Raw genomic sequence first — 13,309 nt, forward strand, 5'->3', positions numbered from 1 at the left:
AAGCTTCACTACAACAAATATGGCTTAAAGCCACCTTCAATTGAAACTAGATTGAAATTAGTGACAATTGAATATTTTTGGAGTCACCCCACTAATTTATACAATAGTTGCCTAACAAGTGCATTGCATGATAAACATTGAAAAAAATAAAAAAATTAGTGGGATAATTATTCCTTTCCCACTCCAAATCCGACCAAAAGAGACAAAGGGCGGGATAAAATTTATAAATTATTATTTCCCACTTAAGACTCAAACTATAAAAGTAATAATTACAAATCTCCACTATTTGTTAAAAGTGGATTACATGTCCCTCACCCATTTCCAATAAATATAACACTATTAGACCATTGCCACTAAACATAATCTTAGCCCATTCCCACTAGCTAGGGGTGTGTTTCAGAAATGAGGGAATGAAAATAGGATATTCCAATCCTAATCCAAAAAATTTCGGTATGAAATTTCTATTCCAAAAAATCGGAATTTCAACATCTCATTCCAATTCGGAATTTTCAAATTTTTTTTATTTTTTAGATTTTTTCGGAATATTACATTTTCGAAACTTTCGGATAATGATGAAATTAATTGCCCCTGATTAAAAAAAAGTAATTACAAGTACAAAAATGTGAGTGTTTTGTTAGAATTTATATTAGTATGATACTCATATATTTATAATATACATATGTTTATAATTAGTCATCTGTTTTTAATATATATGTATGTGTATGTTTGAAACAAATAAAAAATTATTGAAACATATAGTAGAAAACTAAAAAAATGATAAAATATTTAATATAAATACAAAATAAATTTGGCATAATTTATGAAATATCGGATTAGAATGCCTTAGGAAAATTTCGGATCGGAATTTATAGAAACATTCCAATTCCAATCCAATTTTTTTCTGAATTTTTGGATTTCGGCATTTTCATATTTGAATCAAGCGTTCCAAAATTGGAAATTTTCGAATTAGAATCAGTCGGATTTGGATTTTCCAATCCAAATCACACCCCTATCACTAGCCCATTCCCATTAAAAAAAACTCTAAATGCTTATTATAGAAAATTTTGAAATTATTTTCCTATGAATTTATAAAATTGTTTGTTTTAAAAAGAGATGCTTTTGTAAATTGGTATAAGGTTTTATTTTGACAAAATTAAATGTTTAGATTTTAAATGATCTTTTGATCTAGTTGGATAGGACTCGGGAGTACGAGCTCGTAGACACGAAGAAGATGTGAAACAGAGCTACAACCATCAAGTTTTGGGTATTTTAAGTTAAAGGGCAATTTTGTAAATTCGTCAGCTAGGGTTTTACTATAAAACCTAACTTCAGCATTTTTTTTCTCATTTTCCTCCTCAGCAGCCGCACACCCCCTTCTCTCTTTCTCTCTTCTCTCTAATCTGCCGTGAGCTCTCTCCGGCCATCTCTTCATTGTCCGACAGCCAACGCCGGCAACATGGACTCCAATCAACTTGTCTCTTCTTCCTCTCTCTATTCCTGCCTTTTGATTACCCAACAACCCAATGAAAACATGGATTTAAACCGAACCTGAACCGGCCTTCTTCTCCAATGGGTCACTAATTCCGGCGACCTCTTGCCGTCGAGTTGGTCTCGAAATCTTCCCCTGGGTGAGCTGAGTTCAATGGTGTAAACACCCAGCCCGTTCAGCCGCCGTACATGATCGTTCGAAACCCTAATAGCTCTGACCCTCCTCAGTCGTTTCTGGCGATCTAGGCGGCAAATTCCGGCGATCTTCATCGGGGTTTACTCCTCTCCTCTGTTTTCATTATAATTTTTTTTCCTTATAATTTTTCTTTGTTCTCATTAAACTTCTATGTTTTCATTATAATTTTTTTTTCATTTGCAGGTCTCTACTTTCTAGATCGATTTTTGATTTGGTATGGTTGTGTTTGTAATATTTTTTAGTTATTTGCAAATTGTACAAATCTATTTTAGGGTTTAGTGCAAGTAAATTTTCGGATTATAGTATGGTTGTGGAATTAACTTCTATGCAATATTGGTTCAGAAACTCTCTTTGTATAGTATAGTATAGATTTCGCATTGTAAAGTTGGTTGAGAAACTCTCTTTTGTACACTGGGTATGTTATTGATGGTTGATGTAATGTAGATGGCAGGTTGGTATCTTCATTTGTATTTGTAACTCAGTTGTTAGATGGATGGTTGGATGTAATCAATGAAGTTTATGTGATGCTTTCTGCCATGTTCTGCTACTGAATTTCCATTTTATCATTAAGTGTAGCACTAGTGTTTAAGATGTATTAGATGCAAGACAGGAAAATTAAAGGATGGTTAATTATAGCAGCTCAATAATCATGCAGTGAGTACTGCAAGATTTAATGGAATGCATATATAATTGCTTTTGTAACTAAATGCTACTGTAATATTTGAACATTGGTGGGAGAATTGCTTTTATCCACTATTATACTTAAGGTCCTAAAATCCATGGCTAGTATTTGTTTAATCTTTTACTAGATTCACCAATACATCAACTATATGCAACAATGGTGAGTCTTTATTTGCTACAACATTGGTGGAGAAATAAATTGTCAGCAGTGTTAGATAGTTTTTGTCTCCAAATTCCACCATTCCAAAAAATTGGTTTGGGTAGCCACTTTGCCACCCCTTTCTCTGCAACCTACTGCCTAAGAGTGACTGCAGGGTGGCTATTGATCCTTCAAACTAATTTTCAGTTGCTGAGACATCAATAGATAACATAAACCAATAGTGGATTTAAGCAACAAATGGTGTAGTGCTTGTAACAATTTTGATCAATATATCATCACATATATGGAACTAATTAAGCGCACACACAAACACACACACTTTCTTCAACATATATGGAGAAGTTATGAGGTTGAGTTAAAGGGTTGGGTGTGGCACATCTATATATATATATATATATATATATGTCACACCAACAGGGATAACAAGATGATAAAACCACTGGCGGAATTAATGTGGGTGTCTTGCGTCAGCTAGCCTTCATGCATACTGTGCTGCCAAGAGAACATTACAAATGTGCACAATACATGAATTAAAGTAAAAGGCAAGCCCAATTATTTGGCTAAAACACAAAAGATCAGGCCTAAATTTGATTGTTGATACGAAATCAGGGAATGGGCTTAAAAATTGGGTCATTCAGCCTCGTTGATTTTAGGCTGAATGATACTTTTGGTTTCTGTATTTTTATGAAATTTCTACTTTGATCTTGTTTTTTTATTTTTGACAATTTTGGTGGTGATGGCGGGATAGTGGTATTGTGATTAATTGGCAATATAATGGGTGGACAAGAATTATTGTTCTTTTGTAAAAATTAGAATTTTGAAAATGACATCAATTTAGGTGAAATTTAAAATTGAAATTTAGAGCTCTCAAATCCAAGTTTTTTTTACATAGATACAAAATTATGTATTTATGGATCCCAACAAAAAAATTAGAGCAAGTAATTTTTTAAATGCAAAATTTTGTTTAAATTTCAAGTTTTTTTTTTTTTCATCCAAACACATCAATGAAATTCATTACTTCTCACAAAATACACAGCTTTCTTTGTCAAAAAATCATGAGGTTCAACTAATTACATACCAACAAGGTTTAATTAAATAATCAATCTTGTTAGACAACAATGTCGGTCTGATGATCTGCTGCTTTTACACTAGCCTTGTAAGTATGTATACCCACGAGCACAATACAAGAAGTACACAAAATTCAGTACCCCCAACGCAGCAATTAAGAAGTAGAAATAATCCAGTCTCCCAGCATTGATATCATTGTCCAACCAATTGGGTCTGCCATGCTTTCCTGTAACACAATGCACAACACTCACCACTAAACTGCTCAAATAGGTGGCCCCAGCTGCGCAAAGATAGACCAGAGAGGTCCCAAAGCTTCTCATTTTCTCAGGAAACTCTTTGCTGTAAAACTCAATGTGCCCAACAATGCTAAACACCTCAAAAAGGCCAATCAAAACAAGCTGAGGAAATAGCCAAAACACAGACATGGGTTCCACCCTATTTGGGGAATTAGCCAAAGCTCTTCTCTGTTGCTCAACCAATCCGGACACCACCATGGACAGGATTGAGAACAAGTACCCAATTCCTATTCTTTGGAGGGTTGGGATTCCATCTTCATGTTTGGTGACCTTTCTTAGGGCAGGTTGTAGGACACGGTCGTACAATGGAAGCCATAGGGTCATTGTGATCAGTGACATGATTTGGACTGACCTAGCAGGGATTTGGAACTTATTGGGTCCGAGGTGTCGGTCCATTTTTAGGGCTTGTGATACTATGAAAGTTCCTTGCTGTACATAGGCCATCAAGCAGATGGCACCAGAAGCCCATATTGGGAGGGCTTTTACAACACATAGTACTTCTTCAACCTGCTGTATGGTACACAGCCTCCATGGATTTGCACAAGACCCATCATGGTTTAGTTCATTGTCCGCTATCAAAGCAACCTTTTTCAAGAAACTGAACCAGCAAAAATAGCACTTGATTCAGCAAGAAGGCCAAAAACGTTATCTTGCTAGACAGTCTTTATATTGTAATGTTAATATACATTATGTACGGTGTCTATTATGACATAACATGTCAAGTATCTATAAGAAAAAAAACTCCGAATACATAAATTTCTTGATTGGAGATATACATTACCTAAATTGTGTGGAGAGAGGCAGCTTGGACAGCACTACTTTCCATTGGATGAAGCATCAAAGAAAACTCCATGAACCCTGGGATCATTGTGAAGCTTAAGATGGCGCTTCTTATAAGAAGCAACAAGAACTTGTGCAAAGCTGAAGAATGTGCTTCCTTGTGGCTTGGCATGCACGTAAATTTTGGACCCAGCCCAAAACAGGGAAATTGCACACAACATCATGAGCAGGGTGGGTATCCCAAAGCCCAAGGCCCAACTAACAGAGTCTTGAATGTATACCAGCAGTGTCTGATTGATCAACAAGACCACTGTGTTTGAGGTGTAGTACCAATTCAAATATGAATTGGTTGCTTTTCTTCCTTTCCACAGTGGTTGGGTCAAATTGATCAATGCCAAAGGAAATGCTGCAGGGCCTAATTCCACCAGTGCCTATGGCTAACCAGGCTAGGCCCATAAGTAAGAACCCAAGCTGGGCTTTGGTGTTGGAGGTGCATTGCTCGAGATGTTGTTGCTTATCAATTAGGATGCAAGGTGGAGGTCGTAGTTGTGGCACAGAGGCTGTCAGAGTTATTGTTACCATTCCCTGTAAATCATTAAGTTGTGTTTCACTAATCTTATTCATATAAATGAGGTTTAAGTGAACCCTGTTGGAATAAATGGAAAACTTCTGAACTATATCCAATACCTTCCTTTACCTCTAAAACTCATTATGTCAAACTTAACTACTTCTTTTGTTTCAAATTACTTCATTTCGTAAAGTCTCATTAACACAAGTATAGTTTAGAGAGCAAATTAAGTAAGTTAAGATGAAATTTCAGGTTCAACCATATGCATATTTCAGGGGTAAAGTAAGGCACGATGCATAGTTCAAGGCACAAATTAAGTCTAAACATAATATGTTACAAGATTTGACATCATTTGATGAGTCTAATAGTGATAGAATGAGTAAGTGAAAGTGTACCAAAAGAGTGGAGAAGGATGCGAAAGCAATAGTGAGAAATTTGCCAAGAAAGATATCAGCGAGGGAGGCCCCAACAAGAGTCAATAGGCAGTAGGCGCAGGTCCACAAGGTAAGAATGTTGGCAGCAACCACCTGATCCATGTGATACTCTCACCAAATACACCATCATGTTTGTTGTTACCCCATACGTTGCCATCCTCTCAATTACTTCATTACCTGTTTAATTAATTTCTCAGATGTACATAAATAACAACTTACAGTCCTACGACGTCGTTTCTGTGGGACCTACCTAAGATGTAAGGCTTGGCCTTCCATCCAGGCTTTGTTTGGAGAGCTAGATCGTCATTCCTTTCTGGCAATATTAATGGCTCTGAGGATTGAGACTCATCATCATAGGAATTGCGTTTTCTGAATCTGAAGCAGAATAAGCACAAGAAATAAGAGCTTTTGATCTTATCCCCCACCATTTTTCTCTCAACCATGTTTGGACTCTCAAAGTTCTCAACTTTGGATTTGGATACCATCAACCAACTATATATGCCTGCTTCCTATTTTCTCCTATCCAAGCAATTGAGCCCCTAGATATACAATTAATGTAATGTAGTATCATCAAAACCCTGGATATGCAATTATTTCAGTATTATCTATAATTTTTCAAAAAGAAGATATCCAACTAGGCAACTAGCAACTAACAAATTAAAATTTATATTATTTTTTGGACTTTCAAAATTTCTAAGTTTGTATAGAAGATTCTTAAGCCCAAATATTAGGAACAACCTAGTTAGCTAGTAGCCAGTTCAACCTAGCCAGTAGTGGCCGGTATCCTAGCTAGCTAGGTTTATTTGTTTTCTATAAATAGTGTTCAGGTTGTTTTTTCAGTTAATTTTTTTTTTCAAAGGACACAACAGAGTTACAAAATTTACAAAAAATGAGGGTTTATTGAGCAAAGGAAACTCTAATAGAATCATTTCGCTTCGAGAGAATGTATAATATTTACACTTGAACTATAAGGCTCGCGCAAAGAATTAAAAACAATAGTAAAATATATCCTAGTACTAAATCACTAATAAATTTTGTGTAAAGGATCTTAACTTAAGAAGTTGGTGTATTGGACAATTTTTACATTTTTTTTTTACAAATAAATTTGTTGTATTTTTATAGATACATTGATTTTTTTTTTATAAATGCATTGATTTTACAGATGTATTTATTGTATTTTTACAGATACACTAATTTTTTTTCCAAATACCTTGGATTGACCCTTATTTAGATTTTGGCCTTCAACTTAACTTATTTTGTTGGTCATCCTTTAGACGAACAATTTAGTTGTTAGACCCTACAATCTAACAGACCCTTTCACATTTTTGTATTTAATTTTTGCAGGTCAAATGATGACTTTCTCCTTTGATGTCTAGAGTTAAAAAGTTGTTTAAAATAAGGGCGTCAGTGTAAAAAATGAAACTATTGAAATAAGCCAAAACCTACTTTAAAAAATAAAAAAAAAAAACAAAAAAGAAATAAGCCAAAACCTGAGGTTGTACGGTTGGAATGAACTCTATGAAATAATGCTATCCAGGCTATCCGGCCAAGAATGCCCAAACGTGCAGCAAAAGCGAAACCAATCGCGTTCTCACCTTCCGAGCCGAAATGTCAAACACAGAATCAGTTGTCGTATTATTAATTAAGAAAACAAAACTCTTTCTAATTATGTGCCTCAGATAATTTGGCATTTAATGCGCGTTACGCTTTTCGGTGGTTTTGTTCGTTGCTTCGCTCGCGCTCACTCCATTTCCCATCAGAGTTTGCTCCGCATATTTCCATCTCACCTTGCACGCCAAGTGTTCGTCGAAATGCCTGAGCCATGCTCTTCTTCACAGCCCCCGCGACCAACTTTCTCGTCTCTACCTACTCGCTCCCAAATTTAATCCCTCACGCATTTCCTTCGTTTTTTTTCGTCGCTCATTCAAGAACCAGAACGAGCCAGCAACGTTTTAAGCTCATGAACCTGGTTTCGGTGACAAAATGCGGGTGTTCTTTGTTAGGGTTTTCAGACTGGACGAAAGGGTATGCTAATTACAAGGGGTTGTTGCACTGTGGGTGTTCTGGGTTTGTGAGGCGATGTAAATTTGGGGACAGAGAGGGCGAGGGGGATTTTGCCTTGGAAGCTGAGATTTTGGAGTTCATGAAGAGCTCAAAGAAGCCCGGGGCGTTTCCGAGCAAGAAGGAGTTGGTTGAGGCTGGGAGAGGGGATTTGGTCGTTGCTATTGTGAAGAAAGGTGGCTGGCTTTCGTTGGGTTGGGATTTGGAAGAAGAAGAAAGAGCTCAACAAAGTAATTTTGGCCATTGGGATTCGGTAATGGCTGAAGAACACGAGAGCAGTGTTTTAGATGGCGATCAAATTGGCGCGGTGGTTTCTTCGTTTTCTGATGATTCTTCTCAAGCAGCCTCGTCGTCTGGTAGATCACTGTGAGGATTCTATTATAATGAACTTGTTGAAGTTTTAATTTGTGTTATTTGCTGATATATTGTCTATTCGTTTTCTATACCCATTTTTGGGAACATATTTGCAAAACGCTTTATATCTAGGACCAATAGATTGACTTAGAACCACTTTTTTTTTTTGGCCACTGACTTAGAACCACTTTAAATGGTAAATTTCTCATTGAATATGTGGACCATAAGTTGCAAGTGTAAGATGTACACTGTTCCTTGATTATCTATCTTTAATGATTGAATCAACCATTGATTTTTTTGGGACAGTGAATCAACTCAACTGTTCTTTATATGTGTAGAGAAGCTGCAATGACAGAGGATGATACTGGAATCGAGGGTATATTGAATCGCTTGGAGAAACAGAGAAACTTGACCCTTGGGTTTGTTTTGGGAGATAAAGAAGATAGTATGTTCTTGGCAAATAAGGATAATATATATGATCGGCGTACCAAAACGTCAACTGATGCTGTCGGTAAGTTTGTTTTATTTACCTTAACATTGATTACGTCTTTTGGTGCTTGATATTCTAGGCAAAAGCTTATATGTACCTTTATCATTGTGAGGTGATGTTGGATATTCAGAATTGAAATGCATTTTTGGTAGATTCCTTCAGGATTTCATATTTAAGATAAATTTGAATTCTAACCTATCAGCATATGTTAATGAAACCAAAATTATGTTTTGGTCTTTCCAAATTAAGTTGTTCATACCATTATTTTTTATCTGAGTTCATACCGTTGAAACTTGAAAGAGGGATGATAACCTTTATGTTTGAACTCTACTGAGTGGCAGTCACCACCACAGCATCTGGCTGAAGTAATTTATTTTTAAGAGTTTGATGTGATTGTTTCTTTGCATGTTGAAATTCTAAAACATAATGTGTGATGCTTGTTACATTGTAAAAGACAGTTGCTGGCCTTGTTAGAAGCAGCATACCTGCATCATTAAACTCCAACAAAGCCATTTTTAATGATTCAAGAGGCAGGCCTAATCACAACGTATTTCTTTCAGAGGTTGGTGCTCTAAGAAACTCACTAAAACCTGAAATGTGGAGAACTTGGAGCACCAGAGGGATGGATTTTCAGATCTAGATTTAGGAGGTATTCAATATTTACTTGGTTTCACTTTTCAGCGGCTTTATGGTTAAAAAGTTTGGTTCAAGTGACCTTTAGTTGTTGATATAATGTATAGCTGCTGAATTTTCTTATGATAAAATGGGAGGGTCAGAGGATGTTTCAAGAGATGAAACACTTGAAACAAGAGAGGGTGCTAATGAACCTGATGGAAGGAATGAGATGGGTGCTAATGAACCTGATGGAAGGAATGAGATGGATTCTCATCATAAAGGGATCAATCACAAGCAAATACGAAGTCGCATTCAGCACCTTGAATCAGAGCTCTCCTCTGTACTTCGCTCATTGAGGTCTAAAGCTGATGAAGTTGCATCACAGAAGGTGGTTATGATCAGTAGTATGTATTTGTATATAAATTTGTATGACCTACTTTACTTTGACATTTTTGTCTCTAAGTTGGAGCGATATATTCATTTTCATTTTCTTATCTGTGGAGTCCTCAAGTTCTGTTTGCACTCAGTTTCTCTTGAGCAGCTTTCTCATACGGTGGTCATGTCTTTGGAGGATTTGGAGTGTCCTTTTAAAACCACTTTATATTTTTTTCATTAGGGTCATGAAAGCTCCTCTGAAGATTCGTGGAAGCTTTCTGATGCTTGGGAGTTTCAGGAAAATGAGATTATGCATGCCCAGGACAAATTACGTTCAACACGTGCAAAGTTAGCTGTTTTAGAAGGAAAGATGGCACTGACAATAATGTATGCACAATTTCTGTTAATTTAAAAACAAGACTGCAACTTGCTTTACCATTGACATCTTACCTACCCATACCAGTGATGTGCAAAAGAGTGTGGAGGAGAAACAGAAGAGAATTAATCATGCTCGTAGAGCCTTACGTCTTCTTCGTACTGCTTTCATAGTGTGGCCAAATTCAGCCTCAGAAGTGTTCATAGCAGGATCATATGATGGTTGGACTGCCCAGGTACTCTTCTTGAATTGATCAGTTAGATCCAATATATGTTGGCAAAAATTAGACCTTCAATATGATTATAACCTGTTTTCTTCTTTGCATTTTTTTTTTTGTTCTACGAAGTATTTGTAGAAGCCTACTTTTGTAGTAATGTCTCTTAGTAGTACTCTTCAACTGGCTCTACTATACAAATGTTTTTTTTTACCTGTGGTGATGGCTTACAGAGAAAGATGGAGAAGTCCAGTACAGGAATCTTCTCTTTGACCCTTAAGCTGTATCCGGGTAGATATGAGGTAGTTCAATTTTGTTGGTCATGTTTTTATATTGTGGGGGCCATTTGAGCAATGAGTGTCTGACAATTTTTCACCTTGCATTACAGATCAAATTCATTGTTTGTGGAATTTTTTACCTTGCATTACGGTATGTATTTCTCAACAATTTCAAGTGAGAGATGTTTGGAATTAAATAAAAAAATAAAAAAAATAGAACTGTTTAAACGACCCTATTAAATGTTAGGACCACTTTATGTCCAAACTTTGGAATAAGTTCAAATCTCTCATGAGGATTCTACCTATGTCCCAATGTGATACATAAACTTTAATTTGTCCCAGTTTGACCTTATCTATTATTTTGTCTCTAATTGGTACAAATTCAAACTAAACTTCTGTTATAGAAATTAACGGAAGTGGTGCACATGACCATATTTTTTAGAGGCATTTGGGTCAATCAATTCAGAACACAATTTCTTGCTCTCATCTCTCTCTCCCGCACCCACCCTCTCTTTCTTCCTTCCCGCAACCCCTACCTGCGCGCGACCACCACCGGCCAAACCCATCTCTGGCCAGTTTCTTGGCGACCCAAGGCCATCGGAGTGATTCCCTCCAACAGGCTCACCTTTCCCCACTAGCAGTCGCCAGCCAACCACCTACACGACCGAAAATTGCGCAAAAAAACTTAGCCCCACCGCCGGCTTCTTTTGCTGATTCCGGCTACCTCAGGTGTCGGATTGACTTGATTCTTTGTGGGTTTTTCTCCTATTTTCATGGGCTTTAATTCCCCTATGAAATTGTTGGTTGATTTTGAGTTTTTGAATAGTTGAATTTTGGGGTTTAGGAACCCATTTCGGGTTCCCTTTGGATTTCAAAATTTGGGGTGTTCTTGAAGTATTTTTGGACAATTTCCACCCCTAAAAACCCCCAATTGTTAATTCTAATGAGAAATTTCAAGAAATTTTGAGGATTGATGATTTGGTGGTAGAGTTGAATGGGTTTGATTCTATGGAGGATAGAGAAATAAAAGGTGTTTGGGAAGGAGATGAAGATGGGCAAACAAATTGGACAAAAATGCCCCTAGTTCTGTTAATTTCTATAACAGAAGTTTAGTTTGGTACCAATTACAAACAAAATAATAGATAAGGTACTAAATTGGTACAAATTAAAGTTTAGGTACCACATTTGGACATAGGTCAAAGTTCAAGTACTAAATATGAAAACAAAAACCCTTCAAAATAAATAAATAAAAGATTGCAATTTTTATTCCATCATAATTAATGGTCATCGATCGATCCCCAGTTCCCCACCCATAAATTTTCTTTCGGTACAATGAGCCCAAAGCCCAAAAGCAAACAAACTATCCGCCCATAAAATTTCAAATACAATTAACTAACACGTTGCTGGCATCTTATGTGAGAATTATTAAAAAATTATCTTATGGGTCTTAATTTCCAATAAAATACACTAATAAGAAAACTACCTGTTGGCCACCAGAGATAAATCGATTCCCGGGAACCATTTATGATCAAGCTGCTTGTAATTTGTATACACCATCACCTTACCACTCAAAACCACCACTAAGAAGTTACAAGTACACTTTGATATCTTCCAAGGGCGTGGTTTGTTTGTTCTTGGACTAGATGGCCCTTGCACTTTGACCTCAATTAAGAAGCCTTCCTCTTTCTGTACTTATGACGTGTTCTTGAGCTTCAGGGACGAAGACACTCGCAAGACTTTTAGTGACCACCTCAATACACCTTTTATCAAAACAGGGTTTTGCACGTTTCGAGACGACGATGAACTTGAGAGAGGAGAAGATATTAAACAAGAAATCCGGAAATCCTTCCAGTAGTCGCGTAGTTCAGTCATTGTGTTTTCAAAAGACTACGCGTCTTCCGGATGGTGTCTTGATGAGCTTGTGATGATCCTGGAACGCAAGAGGACCTCTGACGACCACCTAGTTTTACCGGTCTTCTACGATGTCGATCTATTTGATTGACGAAGCAGACAGGAAGGGTTGCAGAAGCATATGCTAGCTAGATCGACACGAGGAAACTCAGTTGGTGAAACACAAGGTGAAGGGATGGAGGACAACACTTACAGAAGTTGCAGACCTAGCAGGGATGGTCTTACAAAATCAAGCTGATGGGTAGCTATTAATTTTATCATTTGGTTGGTAAGGAATAGGATAAGTACGTGTTTGGGTGAGTTTGTTCTGACCCATGCACCTTAAAACTGATAAATCTGATCATTTTCGAATTGCACCCTAGAAATTAAATGGAAGGGCCAACTATGATTCCTGGGCTTGTGCTGCTCGTATGTCCATAGCCAGCAAAAAGAAATTTGGATACATCACCGGCACTAAGAAAGCTCCTGTGACAGATAATGTTGATGCACATGAGAATTGGGAAGAGGAAAATTGTACTGTTCAAACATGGCTTCTCAATGCCATGGAAAGACATGTTTGTGCTCTATTTGATCGTCTCACTACTGCCACAGCAATCTGGATTGCTGTAGAGAAGACTTATTTTGTGAGTAATAATTCTTCAAAAATTTATGAGTTGACCCGGAGATCCCTAAAAAAAGTGGGGTCAACTCAACAATTTGAGTAGGTGGTATTTAGGATTTCTCTTTACATATTTGTAATACAAATCACCAGGCCTTTCCGTTGAGGTATATCTCATCTTAAACATGATGAGATATGGTTTGTGAGACACACTCTTCATTATAATTTGATGATCAAAGCCGTCTAATTTTAAGTCTCTATACAAAGATCACCTTTGCAAAAAATTAGGTAAATCGAAAATCATTAAGACATCTAATTGTGATAAAATAAATAGACGAACATGGTGATTCCATATACACTTGAAAT

At 36.8% G+C, this 13,309-nt stretch overlaps 2 pseudogenes across 1 annotated transcript; one reads left to right on the plus strand and one right to left on the minus strand.

Moving 5' to 3' along the window:
* Positions 1-3,633: 3,633 nt before the first annotated feature.
* Positions 3,634-7,495, minus strand: LOC147277531 (protein NRT1/ PTR FAMILY 2.13-like; annotated as a pseudogene).
* LOC147277532 (protein PTST homolog 2, chloroplastic-like) lies at positions 7,244-13,309 on the plus strand (annotated as a pseudogene). The gene is made up of 9 exons (XR_015123855.1): positions 7,244-8,098; positions 8,425-8,597; positions 9,035-9,225; positions 9,317-9,579; positions 9,808-9,953; positions 10,030-10,177; positions 10,390-10,458; positions 10,545-10,585; positions 12,151-13,309. The product of XR_015123855.1 is annotated as a protein PTST homolog 2, chloroplastic-like (transcript).

Source organism: Dryas octopetala, chromosome 8 (genome assembly GCF_963921425.1).
Source record: "Dryas octopetala chromosome 8, drDryOcto1.1, whole genome shotgun sequence".
Lineage (NCBI taxonomy): Eukaryota > Viridiplantae > Streptophyta > Magnoliopsida > Rosales > Rosaceae > Dryas > Dryas octopetala.